This window comes from Pseudorasbora parva, chromosome 21 (genome assembly GCF_024679245.1).
Source record: "Pseudorasbora parva isolate DD20220531a chromosome 21, ASM2467924v1, whole genome shotgun sequence".
NCBI lineage: Eukaryota > Metazoa > Chordata > Actinopteri > Cypriniformes > Gobionidae > Pseudorasbora > Pseudorasbora parva.
In genome coordinates, this window is record NC_090192.1 from 38,412,023 (window position 1) to 38,437,809 (window position 25,787).

Sequence of the window (25,787 nt, forward strand, 5' to 3'; positions counted from 1 at the left end):
TCGAGAACATGCGCTGTAAACTTGTGCGCTTTTTTAAAAACATGTCGAGCTCGCGTCCACCGTTTAAACGCAAGAGGATTTCCAGATATAGGGCTGAATAGAAACAAAGGTATCAGTGAGTCTGTCCAGTAACTTATGATGAACCTAAGACAAACTGCAGCCTTTGCAGAGAAGCATTTCAGTGTCTGACTGAAAGCAGCAGCGATGACGGACACATCCGTGCTTCTAGGTAGGCCATTTAATGGATAATATATTAATATAATATTCCATACATTATCAAAGCTTGGCAGACTTATTTTTCTAGACATTAGACCGGTTAATTAATAGATTATAGCCTAATTAATGTTATTAATTTATAATTTAGCTATAGGCTATATTAATAATAAATAATCCTGTCATATAAAGTTTGACATTTAAAAAATATTTAGATAAAAATGTGACAAATAATTGCATAATAATATAGTCATAATAGTAAATTAATAAAGAAAATTTAATTTAATGTTTGAATTTCAGAACATTTTTTTCAGTAAAGTGGTTACTGGTTCAAAATGACTGCTTAAAGAGACAGTGCACCCAAAAATGAAAAATCTGTCGATTTCCTTTTTAAACCTGTATAAATTTCTTTGTTATGTTGAATTCCTACCATGGAAGTAAGTGGTGCCCCCAAAGCAGCCTGGTTACAAACTTCCTTTAAAATCTTCTTTTGTGTTCAGCAGAACAAATAAACTCATACAGGTTTGGGACATCATGAGGGCGAGTAAATGATGACAGGATTTTTATTCTTGGGTGAGCCATCCCTTTAAAGTGCACCAATATAGGCTATTAAAGAGTTCTTTAGAAATAAATAAAATAATCAAATGTAAAATAATATAAAATATGTTCTGTTGCAAGTTTGCATACTTGATTCCATGTTTATTGTTGAGCTGTTGTACTTGATTAATTGTCACTCTTATCACTACTATCACTCTTTAAATGCCAAGTTCATAAATGATTTTCAAAAACTGATTCAAAAAATCGATTATTAATGTATGAGGCTTTTCAGCCCAATCCAGTACCATAATAATAATAAAAGACAAAATACTCTTTAATTGTCAAGTTCATAAATGATTTTCAAAACTGGTTTGGAAAAAAAACTTACAAACAAAATAACTTATTTTCAATATAAAAAGTGATTGTGCATGATTATATAGCATTATGGCTTTAAAATCAAAAAATGTGGTTATAATGGAAGTCATTGGGGCAAAAACAGCCACGAACAGTAAATGAGGGAGAAACAAAAACTGATCCTGTACAAAAACTAACAATGCATCAAATCTAAAGTTGTTACTAATCTTTGACATGCTCAATAATGTGATAAGAGGTAAAAAAAAAAAAAAAATCCAGTCCACAATTATTTTTTATATTGAAAATAAGTAATTTTGTGTGCATGTTGTGTTTTTTTTCCAAATCAGTTTTGAAAATCATTTATGAACTTGACAATTAAAGAGTATTTTGTCTTTTATTATTATTATGGTACTGGATTGGGCTGAAAAGCCTCATAAATTAATAATCGTTCATTCCCAAACTATGGTGCATTTCCATACTCAGTAATAAATAATAGACTATATAATCTGGGCAAACCTGGTGGGATGTCCCCACCAAAGCTGAGACCAAACCTACGCCCTTGATGCTCTAACAGCAACATTACACACTAACTAAAGTTTGAAAGATGGAATCGCAAAGAATGGGACCTTTAATAAACCTAACAACACAAGCAATGATAAAACAGTGTAAATACAGCTGGAAAACAGCGAAAAATCAAACTCATTCATTATTCAAGCGCCACTGAAGTTTATGACCGCTCCGTAGAACCACTTGCAGGAAAGTTATGAAATTTGGCACACATTCACCACAGCAAATTTAAAGTCTCTATCTCAATCCCTTTAGCGCCAGCAACTGTCCAAAGTCAGTTTCTGCTAATAACTTTTGAACTGTAAGGGTTAGAATAAAATGTTTTCTTCTGATTCATTGGTTATTATTAAACTTGGTGTGTTTTGTGACAACTATGACTTGAGCTGTCGAACGATACCCAATTTTCGTACATCGGCCATTTTGAATCTTGACGTAAAATACTATGTTTTACGAACACATTGGTGTATCATTATGAAACTAGGTATGTGTCTTTGGCACCATGCCCTGACAGTACTCAAAAAATCTCGGGGCAGTGCCACCTTGTGGTCAAAAGTTAAAAGGAAATTTCCAAAATGCTAATAACGCTTGATTAAATTAGCCTAATGTAATAAAACTGATTGATTCTTTGGGAATCAAGTTTTGCTATAGTCAGAGAAACATCCTGTCCGCCATTTTGATTTTCTTTAAAGCGTCTCAGGTTACGACAGTAACCTCGGTTTCCTGAAAACAGGGAACGAGACGCTGTGTCGCACAAGTTCCCTTTCCAAAGGGAACCCTATTTTTAAGTCATCCTACACTCACCAAAGTCAAATCGTATCATCAGACTGTGCCAGCAAAAAGTTATGGATTTTTTGACGATAGATGAATCTATCAAATTTGCGACTTTTGAGGCTGTATCTCTGCAATGCCATAATGACATCAAACTTTGCATGTGTCATTGTCACCTCACTCTGTCCACAACATATCAGATTGGTCACAGCGCCACCTATTGGTTGAACATGATAAACCTTTAAATCAAATTACAGCCACGTTGGCATGACTTATCGTGCATTCTTTGTGCTTGGTCCCGATAATATTTTATTCCTTTGATCATTTCTCCCGTTTTCAGTGTCACATGATCCTTCCCTAATCATTCTCATATGCTGACTTGCTACATAAGAAACATTTCTGATTATTATCAATGTTTAAAAAAGTTGTGCTCCTTCATATTTATGTGTAACTGTGAACTGAGAAAGTTTAGATTTTGTAAAATGATTCTTTACTCCAGAATCAAGGCTTGCCAAAAATGTGGAAATTTTACCATTTAAATTTCACTGTCATTAACAAATCCTTGTGAAGCATTACTCTTGTCTTTCTTAGATTTATGCAGATATGATATATAATGAGAAATCTGATTATCGAGGTAAAGACCTGAAGTGGCCATTACGCGAAGCTCAAATTGACCCTAAATAGCCTGTAGAGCGACTCCATTGTTTCGTTCCCTCTCACATTATTCCCCTAACAGACCAATCTGATCACACAGGGCCTATTAACTAAAGATCTGCTTTCAGTGGGAGAAAAGACAAGTGCAATTCAACTAAAAAAGTGAAAGGAATCTGAGGAGAAACAAAAGGGACTTCATTAAGTCTCAGTTAATTGTCCCGTGGGCCTCAGCTGCCTCTTTCTTGGAGAAACTCACAGGTCTTTAATTGCATGATCACCTCTATCTAGAGTCTCCTCTCATTTCGTTTAAAGGGACAGTGCACCAATAAATGAAAATCTGGCATTATTCACGCACACTCATGTTGTTCCAAACCTGCACGACTTTCTGTCTCCATTGGAAACTCCATGGAAAACTCTTCCGAATTGGCAAATAAATGAATGAATCAAGAGTGTGTTGATTGTGATCAGGAAGTCATTGCGCCCGAGGTGTGTTTGGATGTAGCAGACAGAACATCCGCCTCCAGTGACCCACACCATCAGAGAGAGTTTATTTCGGATCAGTTAGCAGTTTCTGGACTTCAGCACGCCTTAGAACCTAATCAGGATTATTAGAGGCTTGTTAATTAAAGGCGTGTTTCTTCATTAAGGCATTAGATACAGCCGTTGTAGATTTGTTTCACACTTTGAAATCCATTGGGAAATTCAGAGATGAATCCGCCCCGTCTGAGAGGATTAAGCGTTTAGAAGCATGATAATGTGTTTATGAATAGATATGCGATCATTTAATGAACAAGACATATTTAGCTGAATCTCAGTTGCAATTACAACAGCTTTAGGGTTGTTGGACATGGAAATCCAGAAACTTAAGACCTGAACTTAGACTTAGACTTACACTAGTGTTATTTTAGGGGCCATTTACACTGCACCGTTTTTGACACCTCTTTCAACTAAAAACGGAAACTTTTGTGTTGTTTTGTGCGTACATTTCCATGAAAACGGCGTTTAAGGGGCCTGAAAACGCAAACTTTTGAAAACGTATTTTAAGTTTTTGAAACGATACACTATCCTAAAAAAGTTTCTGTTTTTTAGTACATCGTCATGTAAACAAAACTTAAGTCTCATTAATATGCTATTATATTTTTTGTTAAAGGTGCACTATGCAACTTTCCGTCCACTGGAGGGCGCCTATTCTAAACAAAGGCGTAGTTTGATGACATGTGGTCTTCACCTCACAGCCGGTGGAAAATAGGACTCGGGCAGAAATCATGTTCATGGATGCGGTTATTAACGTTACTGTAGTGTGAAGTAGAGCAGGACCGAGTGTTGAGGAGCTGAGCACGGCCGCTGGAGCGATTGTTACACAAACACACGGCTCGCGAGCACCAGGACTTTTATTATGACGGGACGGGACACAGTCGCCGGGCGTGCGCACTTATGCTTTTCCGGTCATGAGTATGAGGTAAAGCAGCTCTGTTTATCATGTTAGATACATTTAAGTGTGTTTAAAATGATGTTATGACGTTACTCTGTGCGTTCGCTCGGCGCTGCTGTGACATGTTCACACTGCTAAGAGAAAAGCGCTTCTGCAGAATAAAACCCAAAACCGAGGGTAACGCAGATATGACGCAATTGACAGGCGACTCGCTCAAACACTATGCTGAAACGTCCCGGTCATTAGTTAAAATATCAATTTTCTCACAATTTACAAATAGTTGGAAACATTTGGGATATTGTAAGAACTCAACCGAACAAAATATATAACACTGGCCTAGTGGTTTTTGGATATTTTACTGGAAAAATACTACATAGTGCAGATTAATGTTTAGAATTCGATTTTATTTTTATTTTTCTCTTTCCATTTTAATTACAGTTAAAATTTAGTTTTAGTAATTTTTAAGTTTTTTATTCATTTAAAAAATAGTTTTATTAAGTTTTCGTTATTTTTCCTTAAACTAAATGAAAATAAGAAAAGATTTTAAGTTATTTTTATATATTTTACTTCATTAAATGTGTTCAATGTTCTGATTTTAGTTATAAGAAGTCATAATAACCTTTAATTAAAAAAAAATATCTATAAAAGATTATTAAATCAAGCTACATTTACTTAGGAAGAAAAATGAGTCTTATTTTCTGAAAAACTGATTTAAAAAAAATGAAGTAAATATATACTTTTTTTTTCAGTAGGCTAAGTTTATTTTTCTTACTCCAGATATTAAAATTTTCTTATTTTATGCCGAAATGTACTTCAATTCCTCGAAAACAAGACTTAATATATTATATCATTTTGTTACCCAGTATAATGTACATTATGATTTAAGGAATTTTTAGGTATTTGTACAAGAAATAAATAAAAAATATTTGTTTCATTTTATTTATTTATTTATTTATTGCATTGTAGAGACTAAATTCTGAGTAAAAAACAACCCAATGTTGGGTCAAATATGGACTAACCCAGCAGTTGGGTTGTTTTAACCCAGCGATTGGGTTGTCTTAGGCAAATATTTAACCCAACCGTGGGATTAAAACAACCCAACTGCTGGGTTAAAACAACCCAATTGCTGGGTAAGTCCATATTTGGCCCAACATTGGGTTAAAACAACCCAGCATTTTTTAGAGTGTATAGAATACAATTGAGACGAGTCATTATGCAACCACACATTTTGATTAAACAATAAAAAAAACAATTTAGTTCCTAATAGTTTTTCCACATATAAGACAGGGGCTGAAAGAAATTAAAGTTTGACGGTTCACATTCTGTCGTCCTTTACTATAGCCGTGTTGTGATATGTCGTGACCTGTATAAGTTTCTTCTGTGGAGCACAAAGATGCACGACGTCAGGTTTGAGATCAGTGATGGTGAGCACCATATTTGAGCCCTTCATTGAAGAAACTCGCATTGATGATGAGATTTAAACGTTCGCTGCTCTCCAGGCCTAAAGCTAAAGTGCAGGTAGTTTATGCATTCCTAATATGACTCATTGCTGAGGTGTTGAACTTCTGTAGTTAAGAATTCTCTACCTGAAACGCGGGATTGATCCGACTGTCAGCAAGCACTTATTTCTTTCTGCTGTGCACACAAATTGTTAATGGTCGTCCACTCCGAATGTCAGAGAAAATGGCACATCCCTGACTCGTGCTCTCCGTCTTCCTTCTCCTTCCTCTCTGGGTTAACAGGGTTTAATTTAAATCCAAAAGGCCTGACAGCACAGTTTCTGACGGTTTGGCCCGGAATGTTCTGCATGGCTGTTCGGATCAAAGCCCGAGCATCTCTCGTATTGAGCTGTTCTAACCTCTGTCCGGGCTGATTAACAGCGGCTGGCTCCGAGAGTCCTGCATAATCAGGAGCAGCATCAGGGAGAGTCACACACACTGATCATCAATATGGAGAAAACGCAGAGCTTGGCAGAAAACGGCTGACAATGAGCGTGAATCATAGCTGCGGCGCGTTCTGAGGCATGCAAATGATTCGGGAAATGACCCAAAAGATTCATTTCGATTCGTTATATTTGACACGACATGCTCTCCGGCTATAGGACGGCAGACTATACTCTGAATGTGTGCTTATTGCCACACTGTATCCCACAATGCACTTGACTTCACTGAGGTCATGTGAAAACAATCTTGCATTCACTGTCAGAAAAACGGTACATTGCTGTCACTTGGGCGGTACCCGAAGGTACAAAACCGAAAAGGTACTAATATGTACTAATACGTACTGATATGTACCCTTTAAAGGGGGGGTGAAACACTCAGTTTCAGTCAATCTCATGTCAATCTTGAGTACCTAGAGTAGTATTGCATCCTTCATATCTCCGAAAAGTCTTTAGTTTTATTATATTTATAAAAGAAATATGGGCTGTACCAAGTCTTTCCGGAAAAAACCGAGCGGCTGGAGGCGTATCGAGTGGGCGGAGCAAAAGAATGACGAGCGCACAAAGCGGTGACGTCCTCAAGCGCGGAGAAACCCATGGCTATCTCAGCTAATAGATATATGATCCAGAATCATTCGGAGGCTGAAATAAATTGAACAGGAGAAACGGCAACAGCAGGACGTCCGTCTCTGTGGTATGGACTGTATTTAGTGGCCTGTCAACATTTGTGTGTCTTTACTCGCAGTTTATGAGGACATGATTCGGTTTATGGACTATTGTATGTGACTAGACCTTAGCAGTAGCAAGCAAAACGGTTTTGCACGTCAGACTAGTGTAACGTTATACAGAGAACAACAATGGAGTCCGTTAGCGCATTTGAATGACGAAGCACGCGATCGTGTCGTTTACTGATGTTTACTCACGCGACGATAGCCAATAGCACAGACATTTGAAGCAGTTTTACTCACCGGCTGCTTCCAAAGCAGGACCGAACCTTTATCGCTGGGACCGCTCCGTCAAATACACACTTCTTTGGTATGATTTGGTGAAGTCCTGACAGCAGTGAACGGTGGAGATCCACTTTGAGACGCGACTGAAGCGATGTTGTGAAGCTTCCCGTCATTTCTGCGTTCAAATCGGGTCAAATGCAGCGCTGCCTTCCCGGAATGCCGAGCTGAAGCGTTGAAGTCGCTCGACGTCACCCATAGGAATAAAGTGGAGCGCGGCGGGGAGTGTTTACGGACGACTGGATCTGCAGCTGAGAGTGTTTATAGGCGTGCATTTCCTCTCTCGCTCTAGTCTCGCGCGCGCACCCTACCGGGAGAAGAGCCCGTACGGCCCATACAAGGACCTTCCGCTCTTATTAACGTCAAGTCGAGCCATACTCGAAAAAAACTCTCCGAAACTTGTGAGAAACCGGAAGGAGTATTTTTAACACAGAAATACTCCATCAAACGTCCAACATTCGTTTTTGAAACTTTGTCTATGTTTAGGATGGGAATCCAAGTCTTTAACAGTGTAAAAAGCTCAGTAAGCATCAAACAGCATCCCCCCCCCCCCCATTATAATATGTACCATTTAGGGGTGAGTAAGGTACAAAGATGTACCTTTTCACTTTTGTACCCTAGGGTACCGCCCCAGTGACAGCACTGAACCTTTTTTTCTGAGAGTGTTGCATACTTTTTTATTGTCTTTATTGTCCCTTTTATAAACTTTTCCTACCTACTGTTTGTGTGAGAAACAGACTGAAATTTAAGAATGTTTAGAAACAATAGGACCCCCCCCCCCTTCACTGAGGTCATGACAACCATCTTGAATTGAATACCTTTTTATTGGTTTTTATTGTGGAATAATGCCTAGCCTTCTGTTTGTGTGAGAAACAGACTGAAATGTAAAAATGATTTATGATTTACCCCATCCCCCCCACTGAGGTCATGTGACAACACTCTTGCTTTGCATACTTTTTTTTATTGTGTATTTTGATTGTGTTATGATATGATTTATGACTTTAATAATCCCCCCCTCCCAAGTATTAACATCTAAAAATCCAACAATTTTTGAAAAGCAACACAGAATTAGTGTTGTTGTATTATTATTTTTATACTACCGTGGTATCTATTCATATTTTGAATAATCTTTTTCATATTTTAATTTTAATTTTAGTGTAGCTTTTAGTCATTTTAATGTTTTTTAATTTTATTCGTTTTTGTGATTTCTTTTTGTATGGCTTATTTTTGAAGCTTTATTCCAGGTTTTCATCTATTATTTATAGTTCATTTTATTTATATATTATTTTTATTTATATTTTTATCGTATTTTAATTAATGAAAACATTTTGATACAACTTTATTATAAGGTGACGCATAGTTACATGTTACCTGTAATTACTGTAGTAAAACATAACCATAATTCTATAATAAGAACATTTAGTTAATTAATTAATTAATATTACTCAGTACTTATTTGAGTACAATGTTAAAAAAGTTGCTACCTTAAATGTTTAAGTACAATCAACTTGGATGTTTAAGTCACTTCAACTTAAATTACACTCTAAAAAATGCTGGGTTGTTTTAACCCAATGTTGGGTCAAATATGGACTAACCCAGCAATCGGCTTGTTTTAACCCAGCGATTGGGTTGTTTTAATCCTGCGGTTGGGTTAAATATTTGCTTAAGACAACCCAATCGCTGGGTTACTCCATATTTGACCCAAAATTGGGTTGTTTTTTACCCAGAATTTTTTAGAGTGTACATTAAAATGACTTTTAAAAAAAATGGAATCTTGTATAACTTAAGTTAAAATGTATTTTGATGAGTTAAAGCAAAGTAAAAACACATGTTGTCATAACCTATTGATCATATATATATTTTTAACAGTAACTATGTGATTTTCCAAGATTTTCAATAACAAAATGGCATCGGCTATCTTCACTTACAGAGTTTCGACTCTGAACAAGTGAAAACGAATACAACTGCAGGAAGGACGAATAAACTTGCAATAAAGAAAATGACTTGTTAACAGTCTTTGTATTGGATGACATTATTATTGCACAAAAGTTAATGTGCTGACTTCCATTCTGTTCTTCACAGTGCTGTCGAATGGCTTCATCTCTGCATATTGCAGTTGGATTCATTTTATTTATTTATAATTAAATTCCATGTATAATTCAATACCTGAAGATCACTGCAGGAATCTCGCTGCAGTCTCAGTTTCAGCTCTTCTGCTCCTGTAATGCAGCATGTAAATGTTCTCTGTATTGTATATTGTAATTCTTCAGCTTAATACGACCTATTCAAGATTAACAAGAGCGGAAAATGGAAGTATAACAATAACTGGCATTTTAATGAGTTAGTGGATCAGGTCTGAGTTGTAAAGCTTTGAGCGCACTGATATTGTCCCGCAGGCTAATGATGGTCTGCCGGTGTGTTGGAGGGTTCAGGGGTTGCATTGCACGGTTCAGGAGGTTAGAAAGGCTGTGGGTCAGTCAGTTAGAGCCTGAATCACACCAGCTGTGTTTATGAGTCCGCTGCACCTGTGGACCGGTGCAACTCATTCAGAAGAACACCGAAAGAATGCTTTACTTCTCTGTTTCCCACTGGGTTAATGCCATCATTGTGCATCGTTACGCCTGCGTTTGCATTCGCTGTGAGATTGTTGTATCTATACACACACACACACACACACACACACACACACACACACACACACACACACACACACACACACACACACACACACACACACACACACACACACACACACACACACACACACACACACACACACACACACACACACACACACACACATCATAGGTTTAGTAGAGGAGGCCGGGCTAGTGATCACATGATTCATCTCAAGTTCTTTATCTCAGTAACTATGAGGATTCATTTTTTAGCAGTGTTTATTTTGGGGTTGCTTTGAACATCTTCAGACTTAAAGGGGTACTTCAGCGCTGGGAAGATGAATCTGTATTTAAACTGGGTCATCAATGCAGTAGAAATGTGAAATTATTTTTGAATTTGGTGTCTTCTAGACTGAGAAAAGACAGAAAATGTATTTTTGTCCCATGGGGATGAAAGACTACAATTCCCAGAATGCTTCGCTGCCCTGTGCCATTCCCCAACGCCACCAACTTGATTACAGTGACTGAGTTAGAGGAGACACTACAATTAAAAACTGAACATGTCTGCTCAATATAATGAGTGAGTCACCGCGCGAGTATCAGAGCACTGAGCACTAACTGCAGGAGTGATGAGAGCTGAGGTAATCGCGACTACACTCGCGGCATACATTCACAACGTGAGTTCAGTCTGGCGCGTTTCAGTTCATGCCTTTACAAGCTTAACTTTCATAGAAATTAATTTGAGAAGTTAAAAGACTTACATTGGTCACCATAGCTCCATTTAAATGAGTGCCTGTAGCTGCCTGCTGAGCTCTCCCTGCCAGCTGAGTGTAATCTCCCATCCCCCATGCGCAGATTCAAAACATGCGGAAATGGCTCCCTCTGCTGGCTGTAGTCTTTAGCCTTTGGCCAAACATTCCTCCTATGATGCAAAAATCGTCAATTTGCATCATAGGAGGAATTTTTCCAGAAATAAAATGCATAAATCTCTTGTCTCAGGGAGATATGAGGGGGAAAAGCACAATAATTTTAATATACTCCAGGGTTTCTACTGATACAAAGCCATATGCTAATCGCTGAAGTAACCCTTTAAGATATTAAATTGTGATTTTTTTGTATGCTGTCTTCCAAAGAAAAATTCCAGTATCATATTATCATCATATTTGGGTAGCAAGTGAACAAGATAAAACCAAATCATCCATCCATCCACCCGTAAATCAATCCATCCATCCATCCATCCATCAATCTAACCTATCCATCCATCCAATTATCCATCCATCCATCAATCTAACCTATCCATCCATTCATCCATCCATCCATCCATCCATCTCCACCCATCCATCCATCCATCCATCAATCTAACCTATCCATCCATCCATCCATCCATCCATCCATCCATCCATCAATCTAACCTATCCATCCATCCATCCATCCATCAATCTAACCTATCCATCCATCCATCCATCCATCCATCCATCCATCCATCCATCCATCCATCCATCCATCCATCCATCCATCTCCACCCATCCATCCATCCATCCATCCATCTCTATCCATCTATCCATCTCCATCCATCCATCTCCATCCATCTATCCATCTCCACCCATCCATCCATCTCCACCCACCCATCCATCCATCCATCCATCCATCTCCAATCCACCCACCCATCCATCCACCCATCCATCTATCCATCCATCCATCCATCCATCCATCCATCCATCCATCCATCCATCCATCCATCCATCCATCCATCCATCCATCCATCTAACCTATCCATCCATCCATCCATCCATCCATCTCCACCCACCCATCCATCCATCCATCTCCACCCACCCACCCACCCACCCACCCATCCATCCATCCATCCATCTCCAATCAACCCATCCATCCACCCACCCATCCATTCATCCATCTCCATCCACCCATCCATCCATCCATCTCCAATCCACCCATCCACCCATCCATCCATCCATCCATCCATCCATCCATCCATCCACCCACCCACCCACCCACCCATCCATCCCCACCCATCCATCCACCCACCCATCCATCCCCATCCATCCATCCATCCATCCATCCATCCATCCATCCATGTTATTACCATTTAAAATAAACAGTTGTGCTGCTTAATTTTTTTTTTTCAACACATGGTACTTTTTCGGGATTTTTTTTTAAGAATAAAAAGTTATAAAAAGAACAGCATTTATTTTAAATAGAAATATTGTGTCACAATATACACTAATACCAGTCAAAAGTTTTTTTTAAGAAATTAAAAATTTGCAAGGATTTGCAAAAAGATGCAAAGATGTGTTTAGTTGATAAAAAAAAGTGATATTAAAGGTTTCTATTGTTAGAAAAGATTTATATTTTGGATAAATGCTTTTCTTTTTTATTTATTTTTTACTTTTTATTCTCTAAATATTTTTTTTTAATTCTTTTATTTCTGAGTGACACTGAAGACTGGAGAAATGATACTGAGAATAAAACTTTGAATGTGTATTTGATTTTATTTGAACTGAACGTCAAGGTTTGCTTCCATGCAGAAATTGAATATTCCCTATGGAGTAAAAGCTGACAGTTTCCCCCTTTATTGTTTTGATTTTCCATCTTATATATTTCAGTTCTAGGATATTGGTTTAATTCATGGATATTCAATTAATGGATATTTTTAAAAGGACGTCTCATGATTTTTTAGATGATTTGTTTCTTTTGTTGCAAGGAAGGTTAAATTATTATGCATAATTTTCTTTCTTTACTTTCTTTTTTTATTTTTATTGTTATTATGATGATTTTTGTCATCATAATACTACTCTGAGTTTGCCATGAAAATGATATTGCATTAAGTAAATAAGCAAATAAATCTATATCAATGTAGTTATGCTCCTCTTCAATGAGGAAAAATCATGTTGGGGGAAAGCCCTGCCGCCACCTGGAGCCAGCTGTTTTCACCACAGTTTGCTAATTCATGATTAAAACATTGACACGTTGCTCAGGATTAACCTGATGAGAGTAATTGAATGTTAAAGCCCCTAGTTCAGCATTTCACATGATCAAAAGAGATGGATCAAGACAGATGGATGTCAAATTGAATACTCCTCTGTTAATTGTGCCGTTTACCTCAGTGAAAGCCTCAGACTGTGGCCGCTCAGACAGGCTAATGATGATTCACGGTGTCAAACAGCCCTGGATAATTAAAAGGAAAGAAGAAAACGTCAATGTGAGTACTAGCCACAACTGACTCGCACATATCGAGCACTTTATCAGTGTGACTAGTCTAATTGCTTGTGGTTGACTTTGTACTTTATTGTTTTTTTTGGTGCTTGCCTGTGCAAAAGTCACTATCACAATAGTGTTGAGGGTCGTTGCCAAAAAGACTTGCTAAGTGGTTGCTAGGCTCAACGGTTACCAGGGTGTTGCTATGCAGGGTGTTACCAGGGTGTTGCTATGCAGTTGCTAGGTAGGTAATGGCGAGTTCAGACTGCACGATTTTCAAACTTGTCGGATCACTGCTCTTTTCACACTGCGTGACTATCAGGGGTAGCAAAGTGTGTTCTGCAAAGAGTTGGAGGTAAATAAATAATTTATTCACCAACTGGTCCAGATATCTAGCATGTCAAATATCTCACGTGTCGTTACGTCACGTCTGAATACATGAAGGAGTCCGGCTCGATTGTGAGGATGCTGCAGGTGGAGGATCATTTATAGCCTTTACACACACATACAAAAAAAATCTATTTAACTAATGAACTAATTTTCCAATTTGCAAACAATCATATATATTTCTTTAATAATAATAATAATTATTATTTATTTTTATTATTGTTTTCTTGTTGTTTAATTTACATGGTTTCCTTAATTTTGAGTTCATTGAAATTAAAATTGGAGTTATAATGAAGTCCTTTGGTAGCCTATAAATCTAGACGCACCCTAGCGGCAGTAAATCTAATCTGCCGCGAGTGTCATCTAGCAACTCTAAATACACTTCTGTGCTGTAAACGCCCAACTCTGATCAGGCCAATCACATCGTGTATAGAGTCGGTGGGCGGGGCTTAACATAATGACGTCCGAGTTGCGTTTGCGTGCTTCTACTAAACACAGAAACTGGCGAACGCCGGTCTTTCGAATCAGCTTTGACCGCGACTCTGGAAGACTTGGAGTTGAGCTTTTCTCTGAGAAAAGAACAAAGAACGGCACTGAAATCATTCTTAAAAAGGGAAGGTGTGTTCGGAGTTCTGAAAGTTTAATCTGTCCACTAGCTCCGCTTCACCTTCGTTGCTCTGGTTGGTTGTAGCGCTATCCTATCGCGTGCAGAGGGAGTTTGAAAGACAACCGTTTATCCGCCCCTCAGATTGAGCTGTCAATGGTGAGTTTCCAGACCAAACATCTTGATGTGGGTCTGGCTTGTCAGGCTAGTCCTTTGGATTAATAAATTAATATTCAAAATATTGTCATCTGAAACACACGCACACACACACACACGCATGCACGCACGCACGCACACACACACACACACACACACACACACACACACACACACACACACACACACACACACACACACACACACACACACACACACACACACACACAGGTTTATTCAATTATTAAAATGTGAAAACTCTCTTGAATTTTTAACAGTGTAAGAAAAGTCTATTGCCTCTGCAAAACACTCTCTCTCTCTCTCTCTCTCTCTCTCTCTCTCTCTCTCTCTCTCTCTCTCTCTCTCTCTCTCTCTGCTTAGCTATTCTGCTCAAACCACACTCATTCTCAGATATCAGGCCTCATTATTGTCATCACATGCCACATTTGTACTCTGTTAGGGAGCAAATTGTGATAAAATGGAGCGTGGCCTCTCTCTTAGTTGCACTTAAACAAACTGGACTGTCTCTTACACAAAATACTCTCTGTCGTCAGCCGTTAGAGAACCGCTAACATCAAACGAATCTTACAGGATATTAAGATATCTTTAATACTTCTTGAGTTATAGGCATGCAAACATGAGGCAACAAAGAAGTGTTTTTTTTGTCCCATTTTTGAACTGTCACTGTTGTCATTTAATGCAACAAAGATCGATTATTGATCGATCGCTGTTAGATCGAGAACTAACAGATCTACCAATCTCTGTGTGAAAATAAAATAACGATGCTGCCATCTTTCTAAAGTCATTTTACCCCCCTGGCCTGTAATTTGGCTCCAGAATTCAGGTCAAATTGTGAATGTGACTGGATTTATTAACAAATTACTCAATACTTAACAAACTTAACAAAATGTATTCTCTTTAAATTTCATGAATGAAAACCATAGTTGAAAACATTTAAAATGTTTGTATCTTTACAGATGCATTTTAACTTCCTCATTATGCTTAGTCCGCCCCAGAAACATTAAGAGTTCAATTCTCACTATTAACTACGACTTTTGCCTCAATAAACTCCTTAGTAAGGTAGTTGTTAAGTTCAGGTATTGTGTAGGATTAAGGGATGTAGAATAATGGTCATGCATTAATATGTGCTTTTTAAGTACTAGTAATATGCATGTTAATGTGACACTAGTTAATCGTGAGAATTGGACCCTAAAGTGTTACGGAAACTTGAAAGTCATTTAAACAAAGAATAACGATCACAGTCTCTGGCAGCAGGCCGGATGATGGAGCGCAAACCTCTGGAGAAAGTGTTGCATCATGTTATTATCAGTGGAGATGGTGATGTTGAGCATATGTGTGCGTAATGATTTGAGGAGCACCTCACGAGCGCAGACGTGTGTTTAACGTGCTCAGGAACCGTCTGCGACTGACCCGCGTGTTGCCGAGGTCTTTTCTCTCTGTCACGCTGTATTCCTCTGAGGTTTCACATGACAAACGGCAGAAAGTTGTTTTGTCACGCTGCACCTTTAGTTTTTCCATCGGCGGTCGCTGTCTGTGCTGTCAGCCCACCGTCTGCACCTGCTCTCACATTCCTAATTAGACTTGTTTAATTAATTATATTCAGCAGAGGAGCGACCCATGAGCGCTGTCTCGTTGGCTTTTCAGAGGCTCTACAAGTTATGAACTGTGTTTCTGCTTTTTTGGTGTAACAGTTAAAGTACTGAAGGGGAATATAGCATTCAGCAACATCAAAATTAGTCTGCAGGAGCTGGAACACACGGATCACAAAACAGTCGCTTTGGATTAAAGTGTCTGCCAAATGCATACATGCATACACTCAGTAATGGTGCTTCCTCCCATGGTTTCCTCTCATTGTTGATTAGATATAACGCTGAAAAGGAGGTTAGTAAGCAATTATATCACACCTTTCAACATTAAATGAAATTCACAACACAATGCAACATATTACTTTTTTAATGTGATTCGCTGTATGCCGTTCAAACATTTGGGGTCAGTAAAATTTTAAAGATTTAAAGAAAGCATGCAGTTTCAGTCAATCTCATGTCAATCTTGAGTACCTATAGAGTAGTATTGCATCCTTCATATCTCCGAAAAGTCTTTAGTTTTATTATATTTATAAAAGAAATATAGGCTGTACCGAGTCTTTCCGGGAAAAACCGAGCGCCTGGAGGCGTATCGTGTGGGCGGAGCTAAAGAATGACGAGCGCGAACAAAGCGGTGACGTCCTCAAGCGTGGAGAAACCCATGGCTATCTCAGCTAATAGATATATGATCCAGAATCATCCGGAGGCTGAAATAAATTGAACAGGAGAAACGGCAACAGCAGGACGTCCGTCTCTGTGGTATGGACTGTATTTAGTGGCCTGTCAACATTTGTGTGTCTTTACTCGCAGTTAATGAAGACATGATTCGGTTTATGGACTATTGTATGCGACTAAACCTTAGCAGTAGCAAGCAAAACGGTTTTGCACGTCAGACTAGTGTAACGTTATACAGAGAACAGCAATGGAGTCCGTTAGCGCATTTGAATGACGAAGCACGCGATCGTGTCGTTTACTGATGTTTACTCACGCGACGAGCCGACAGCACAGACATTTGAAGCAGTTTAACTCACCGGCTGCTTCCAAAGCAGGACCGAACCTTTATCGCTGGGACCACTCCGTCAAAAACACACTTCTTTGGTATGATTTGGTGAAGTCCTGACAGCAGTGAATGGTGGAAATCCACTTTTGCGACGCGACTGAAGCGATGTTGTGAAGCTTCCCGTCATTTCTGCGTTCAAATCGGGTCAAATGCAGCGCTGCCTTCCCAGAATGCTGTGCTGAAGTGTTGAAGTCGCTCGACGTCACCCATAGGAATAAAGTGGAGCGCGGCACCTGGATCGACTGGATCTGCAGCTGAGCGAGTGTTTATGGGCGTGCATTTCCTCTTTCGCTCTAGTCTCGCGCGCGCACCCTACCGGGAGAAGAGCCCGTACGGCCCATACAAGGACCTTCCGCTCTATTAACGTCAACCCGACCCATACTCGAAAAAAACTCTCCGAAACTTGTGAGAAACCGGAAGGAGTATTTTTAACACAGAAATACTCCATCAAACGTCCAACATTAGTTTTTGAAACTTTGTCTATGTTTAGGATGGGAATCCAAGTCTTTAACAGAGTAAAAAGCTCAGTATGCATCAAACAGCATTTCACCCCCCCTTTAATGTAAAAACAGTGAAATGCACTGCCTGCATTGACAAAGTCACACACTCTAATATTTTGTTGGATATCATTTGTCGAGGCATTGTTTCAACAGCCACAGCATTTATTTCCATCAAGAGTTGCATTCATTTTTGAGATCTTGAATTGACAATGCAAGAGTCCAGCACTCTGTAAAGTCTCCTCCAGCACATCCCAAAGACTCTCAATGGGGTTAATGTCAGGACTCATTCATGTGTGAAAATGATCCCTCGTGCTTTTTCACAACTTGAGACTGAGGAATCTTGGCATTATCCTTCTGGCTGGAATGGCCATGGGATACGTCTTCTTTAGTTATATGCTTATTTCAATCCAAATGGCGACTCTTATTTTGTGGCATATTGTAATATATTTTCTAATGTAATTATCAGTAACACTTTAGTTTAGGGTCTAATTTCCACTGTTAACTACACACAGAACAATAGGGTGTCAAAATTGTACCTTTAGCTTGTCGCTAAGGCAGTACCCTTAAAAGGACTTCTTTGTACCTGTTTTACTCCTAAAAGGTGCATATTAGTACCTTTGAGTACAAATACGTACCTTAAGGTACTACTATGAACCTTTTTGTGGTAAAAAATGGTACAACGTTGTTCTTTTAAGGGTACTGCCCCAGCGACAAGCTGTTGTACCCCTAAAGGTACAATTTTGACACCCTATTTTTTTGTGTGTAGTGTAATAGATAAATAGATAAATAACTTCCTAGAATTATTAGTACTTATAAAGCACATATGTCCTCCAACCAAGACGCCTACATAGGTCGTTTGTCACTTCCTTGAAATACGACCCATAGGAGCGTTTACTAAAGTTGTGCCCCTATCGACAATATTTTAATTCAATAAATATAACGCACAGGAGCGTTTTCTAAATTTGTGCTCCTATTGACAGCAGGGCACTTTCATTTTTAAGCATTTTTCCCTTTTATCTGCTTAATATTTCAGGTTTTGCATAGCTCAGTTGGTAAAGCATTGCACTATACATCAACAACATGTGATCATGCGATCGATCCCAGGGAACACGTGCTCATAAAGTGTGTATACACTGTAAATCACGGTAGGTTTAGGGATGGGGTGGGTGTAGTTGTAAATTTAAAAAAAATATATTTTTGCTAAAAGGAAATATGACAAATGGTGGTAAAAAAAGTCCAGACATTGCATTAAAGTGAACAAGCATTTTGGTTGGTAACAACAGTCATATGTCATTTTATGACGACACTGTCATTATTTTTACACCTGCTAGAGGGCGCATGGCTTTAAAACGTAAATATAGGTCGTAATAAGGTGCTCGAAAAACGACCTATAGAGTTGTATTTTTTGGAGGACATGTTGAAACACCCATGACCTTATTCTACCAACACAGTCTCACCCCTACTCGTCAAATGTTGCCGAACGGTCAAGGGACCCTGACGTCAGCTGTTGACGCACAGGGTACCCCTAAATCGGCATTTTTCGACGTACTGGGTAATCCACTGATTTCAATGAGAAACCTAGGACGTCATAAACAGACGTGTTGGGCATGTGCATGTTATCGTCATGATGGAATTTATTGGGTTATAATTTTTACATTATGACATGTTGGAGTGTGATTCTCAATTTAATCAGCCAGCACAATTGTATTTACATTTATTTACGCTATGATACACGTTTGAAACAGTAGTCAAACCCCACCCCGCCCTAAACCTACCCATTTGCGTATTATATGATATAAAACACAGGCTGTAACAGACAACAGGCACACTTTATTGAAAAAGTCCAACTATTCCGAGGCCAAACGATTGAATTGTGCGAAGAAAAGACCCAAAAGCAATCACCGTCTCTATCCGCGGCGCGCGGCGCGCGGCCCGCGCCCGTGCGTCACACTGAAGACGCCACAGGTAGACCCCTCGGCGTCACGCGATGGACGAACTGGGAACCCAATTGCTTTCAGTGGGAAACCTTTGGCGTCAACATTAGACGGCAATTCTATCGGTATGAAATCGCGCTGAAGAAGTCTCATTCAGAACACATCGCGATGTTTGGCATCAGATCACGTGTGCCACATGTTGGTGAGTAGTCATACACATTATGTCCTAATATTTGATATAAAGTATTTTCTGCTTGTCGTTATCGATCATGTTCAGTCACTGCATTGTATCTGTCATCATCTCCACTGAGGCTTTGCATTTCTTTGCTTTCTAAATAAACACACACTGTCACGTGACGTGCTATAGACCTTTAAACAGTTGTTAATATTTAATAATAATTACTAGTGTAGTTCCAACGTGGCATTTGTAGTAGAAGCACAATAAAAATAAAAAAACAACACTTGCCACGCGTTTACCACAGTATTGGTAGTTTTAATGTGATATTTGTTGTAAATAAACAGTAGCCACAACAATTACCATGCATTAAATGCATTTTAATGTAAAATCCAAATATTGTTATTTAAATAGTATACTTTATAATGCTATATATTATATATTATGACTTTTTTCTCTCTTTCTTTTTTTTTTTTTTTACCTGAAAAGACCAAAAGGGCCTCTCGGACTCAGTCAACCCATTCTTGTTTGTGGAGAAGTAACAGAGAAAACCGAAAGCTGCAACAGCAAATATTTGTAATGGTATGTATGAGTTGGTTTGAACCCTTTATCAAATATTTTATTTAGCATTTGTTGTTACTTATTCTTACAAATCCTATAGCTCAATCAGTAAGAACATATTCCCAAAGTCTTAATAATTCACAAGATTTAACAAGTTGTCAAATTCGTATGATTCTCGTACATATAGCTCTGAAAAAAATTAAGAGACCACTTAACATGGATTTCTAAATGTTAAGTGGTCTCTTAATTTTTTTTTCCAGAGCTGTATTTGTATATGAAGAGTTCAGATGCAAAAGCCTCAAAAAGCCACTTCGGTCACATGACATCAGATATTCGATTATTTTTTCTTAATCAGATCAGTTGCAATGTTTATAACGTCCCGTTTGCATGTAAATAATTTATGTGATCACAAAATCAAGTGAGTTATCTACATTTTCAAACAAATTCATATGATATAGCTTGCTATTATATACTTTTAATAATGGGAATGCACACATATCTGTGAACTTACTACATAAATGTATTTAACATTTAATTATGCAACGTTTTTTACAGAAATAAATCCTACAGTTATGTATAAACTGACAACATCATCATCATGTCCTGTCCTGGGCACATTGGGCAACATGTGTCCTCCAACATATTCGATCTGTGGCCACGTTTTCACATCTTCTCATGGAACACCGGCATTGAGGTCTTCGTGAGACATCTGTCTCATATCTTCCTTGGTTTTCCCTATCTCGTGCGTCCTCCTGGTGGTGTCCACTTCATAAGTGTTTTTGGGTGTTGTTGTTTGGGCATACATGGGACATGTCCAGTGAAGTGCACCCTTTGCTCTGTCACAGTGTCTCAAAGTCTTCACGTGGAGTCTGTAGAGTCTTATGATCTCTTTGATATATGCAGAACCAACATTCATAAACTGTTCTTGATGTCTGCCTATGCCTTTATCATCAGGAGTTTTAGTGAAGGACATATCTATTGCCATCCACTAGTTCTAGTCATGCATTGACTTCATGATGCCATAGTCCAATGTATATTTCTGCATTTGTTGTTTGTTTGAACAAATGAAGATAGTGAGAGTTAATACCTTTTGAAATCATTAATTATTTATTAAAACTTTTATTACAATGGTCACTAAAGTACATGTCCACCATAACTACCTCTATCATTATTTCACTATCATTATATCACTACCTTGTTAATGTAACTGTAACATGAATGTACTTTATAGAAGTATTTTCTTACTGAAAATGGTTAACATTTACAATAATCATCAACTATTTTAATTGGCATTTAATTTAGTTACAATAAAAGTGAACAATAATTGCAAATATATAGTATTAAAGTTTAGAATGTAAAATGTTATTTTTTTGCATATATATATATATATATATATATATATATATATATATATATATATATATATATATATATATATATGGGCACTACATTTGTATTTAAACTGTTTGACATTAAATATTGGAATATGCTTACAAAATTGTGTGCATTCATTGTGCTTTTGTTATATTTGTTTTAATTCCAAGAGGTCAGATTGTAAAGGATGGCTTAAAGAAGTTTATGCTTGTAGACCATTGCATAGAAAAAGGTTTCTCTTTCAAATATATTTATTATGCATCAGTTTAACCACACAAAGAAGACTTTCGTTTTAAAATGTGAGTTTTATTATTTAATTAGAATAAATAAATATTTAGCAGCCTAAATATTAAATATTTAAGGAATCTACCCCTTCAGTTGAACCGGATGAGATGTGATATAATTTACCATAAATGGACAAGGAAGTGTGACGCCTCTGTTCAGCTGGGTTGTCATTGGCTGTGACTTTATCGCAGAACGCGCTGTGATTGGACTATCTGTTTTAACCATATAAAACGGCGTTTCATGTTACAAAGTATGTTTTGGTGTTATTATTACGTCAGTTATACGTTAAGCTAACTATAAAGTGTCGCTATGTTGTGAGAAATGACTCCTTTACTGAGAACCCAACCCTAACCCTAAGCATTTCAGCACACTTCTATGAACTACAGCGCCATGTTTCCCATTGCATTGATACAATGACAGATATATGGGTAATGTAGTTTAAAAGGTTTCATAATGAAACAATAAATGTTAAGTAAATTACATATTTAATGGACAACTGGATATTAAAATATGTTCATTGTGTAAACCTTTATGACATATATGAGGGCCAAGCTGAAATTGTATATTTTACTGTGAGCACTTTTAAATAAACCTTTATGGCAGCTTTCCATATATGTCTGAAAACTGTGGCCAACATTATTTAGTAAACATTGCATATGCAGTTGTCCTGCCAATTTTCTCTGTGATACGCTAACCAGACTTTGAGTTAAAGCCATTTGAAATATGCTTTTTTTTTGCTCTTCCAGGGGCCACTACTGGGTCCCTGGAGGTGTAAGGGCAGTACAACATACACAGATATATTCTCCTCATCACGGACAACAAACTTTGAGTCACATTTAAATATCAGAGTATTTTGTCTTTTCTATTCTAACGTCATGCTTGTGTATAGGTTTTGATATTGTGAGACCATCTGATGAAATACAGAAATATTTGAAAGAAATGTTTTAAAATAATAATTATTAAGTTTTCTTTTCTTTTATGGATAAACACTAATAAATATAATGGATGAACCTGCAACAACTTGCCATTATCCATTTTCCAGAGTAAACAAAAACAATTTATATTATTTACACTTCATTATTACTATTAAATATAGGACAATGCACCATTAAGTAAAATAACAAGAGACATTGTCACAATTTCATCTACACCCTCTTCACGTACCTGGCATCGAAAATGTGCATGCTTTAATTTGTATTGCAGTAGTAGATGTACCAGAATGATCAACATGGATCATCTTCAGTTAGGCTTGAAGTGTTTGTAATCCTTCCCTTTATTTCACTGAAAACTGACATACTTGTCACAGCATGCAAGTATATACAACTTTTTGGAGCATTGTACCAAATATAATATAACCAGATAAAAAATGTTTACTTCTCAAGTAAAATATTCTTGGTAATTAATAAGATAACCTAAATAAACTGGTTGAATGTGTATTTACTGTACCAAACACCATACACAATACTCACCATACTTTATCACTCAACACTTTATTGGAGGATACAGTATACAGTTAATAAAGTAGAATAAAGTCAAATAAGATTCAAGATAAATAAAAATGGGTTTTAAAAAACACATTAACATCATATTAATCCATTCACAGCTGCTGAAGCCACACAAATGAGTGCCACATAATCCCATCCAGTCAACTATGATACAGAAAACAGATTTGATATAGTGTTGGAAAATAATGATTCATTATTACAACTAGACTGGTTTCTGTCTCTTCCCTCTATCATGTTCATGTTCTTCTTCTTCTAAACAGTTCGCCCACTTGTACCCTACAGTATAATCAATGTACAGATGATGTGATCACTGATGTTGTGTAGCCTTATTTCAACCAGAGGAAGAAGTCGTATAATCCGGTGTTCTCCAGTCCTGGTCTAAAAGTAAAACAACAAACACAATTCATATTAAGTTTAATGTACAGTCAGGTTAACCTATGTTCTTCAGTAAACTCTCCACCTCAAAATGGGCAGAAATGCCAATTCCTGATTTAAATTTACAAAGCAGCAGTCAGTACATAAAATAATATACACATTGAAGCATTATGTATAATATTGCAGCCCATAATATTAGCCAAGTACTGAACAAAAACTAATTTACCCATATCAACAGCAACCTTTTAAACAGTAGATCTTTTAAAAGATCTTTTAGAAAGGCATGGTCTCTTCTGAGCCTTTGTCAGTGATGCTAGATTTCTTTAGTTACTTGTTTCAAGAGCATCACTTGTGATAGCCTTGACAATATAAAATTGTTAAAATACTGCAATACAACTTTCATGGACAGAATTAAGAAATAGGTACCCAGGCACCAGACTTACCATGCTTATGAAGCACCCATGGCCATGTATAGTTCTCAGAGAGCAGAGTTTTTGCCTCTTGTATTCCTCCTTGGCAGCACATCTTTTTCCTGTAGAATTTGTGCCTTCTCTTGCTATCCATCTTAAAACACAAATGCAATGTGTTTAGTCTGTGGAGTATAAGGCCTTGTTTCAAGCCAAAGAACTAACCAGATATTACACATAATTCAAAGAACATTTACTATTCGATTCCTAATATGTCCCAACTCATTATCTTCTAAAGCTACCCAGAACCATCCATGGTCTACAAAACAATGGAGAAATACATGGAGTTTATAACAACTAAATGCTTTTTCCCACACTTGTCTGCTTTTATCTAAGACAAACAGACGGTGCAGTTTTTAAGAACTGAAGGCCAAAAGTGTAATAATAATTGTATCAAAAAGGGAAAACAAATATTTACCATTTTAAATAAATCCAAGATACAGAACCTCATTTGCTTATTTTAGGAGTTATTAAAAGATTTAGACATGAATAATGGTACGTATTTTATCAGAGTAGAAAGAATGATCACTGTTGAAATGAATAGTCCTTTGAGAGATCAACATCAAATTTTGTACTACATATTACAGCATTGCTTCAATACAAGACATACCAATGGACTTGCGCACTTTTCTGTCTTCTTCGGGCACAAGATGTCCATCTTCCTTCCTCACCCTAAACAAATGACTTATTTTCTTAGCTTGCTTCGATATAAGGTCTGGTCTTTCTTCTCTTCTGTAAAACAAGAAAGTCTCACTTACTCTGTGAAGCAAATACTATTGTTTTTAAAACATATAAATTAAGACAGTTACAATAAAGTTAATTTATCATAAGATTAAGGTGAGCATTTGATTAGTATATATATTAAAACTGTATATACTTTAGTATATATACTGATATTGATAATATTCAACTTTACCTGTGAAGGGCTGATTACGGCAAGATTCGCTGAGAATCACTAGAAGCTCTTGTAAGGGTTGACTCTTAAAAGAGCTGTTGAGTTTGATATTGTAGAGATCTTTTAAACAAAAATAAATAAATAAAAGTAATCTGCAAGTAATCCTGCAAGACAGAAAGAAAGAGGAAATTGTATTACATTGCATGCAAGTTGTGAGTTCATACATAACTGTTTCTTGCTGTAAAAAAACGTTGCATAATTAAATGTTAAATACATGTATTTAGTAAGTTCACAGATATGTGTGCATTCCCATTATTAAAAGTATATAATAGCAAGCTATATCATATGAATTTGTTTGAAAATGTAGATAACTCACTTGATTTTGTGATCACATAAATTATTTACATGCAAACGGGACGTTATAAACATTGCAACTGATCTGATTAAGAAAAAATAATCGAATATCTGATGTCATGTGACCGAAGTGGCTTTTTGAGGCTTTTGCATCTGAACTCTTCATATACAAATACAGCTCTGGAAAAAAAAAATTAAGAGACCACTTAACATTTAGAAATCCATGTTAAGTGGTCTCTTAATTTTTTC

At 37.3% G+C, this 25,787-nt stretch overlaps 2 long non-coding RNA genes across 2 annotated transcripts; one reads left to right on the top strand and one right to left on the bottom strand.

Annotated features, from left to right (window-relative positions):
- Positions 1 to 19,076: 19,076 nt before the first annotated feature.
- LOC137056573 (uncharacterized) lies at positions 19,077 to 20,971 on the top strand. The gene is made up of 3 exons (XR_010900391.1): positions 19,077 to 19,749; positions 20,212 to 20,304; positions 20,839 to 20,971. It is a non-coding gene; the product is annotated as an uncharacterized lncRNA (long non-coding RNA).
- Positions 20,972 to 23,443: 2,472 nt separating this feature from the next.
- Positions 23,444 to 25,255, bottom strand: LOC137055363 (uncharacterized). Its single transcript, XR_010899982.1, has 4 exons — positions 25,206 to 25,255; positions 24,900 to 25,021; positions 24,266 to 24,386; positions 23,444 to 23,825 (listed from the first exon to the last, which is right to left on the bottom strand). It is a non-coding gene; the product is annotated as an uncharacterized lncRNA (long non-coding RNA).
- Positions 25,256 to 25,787: the final 532 nt, after the last annotated feature.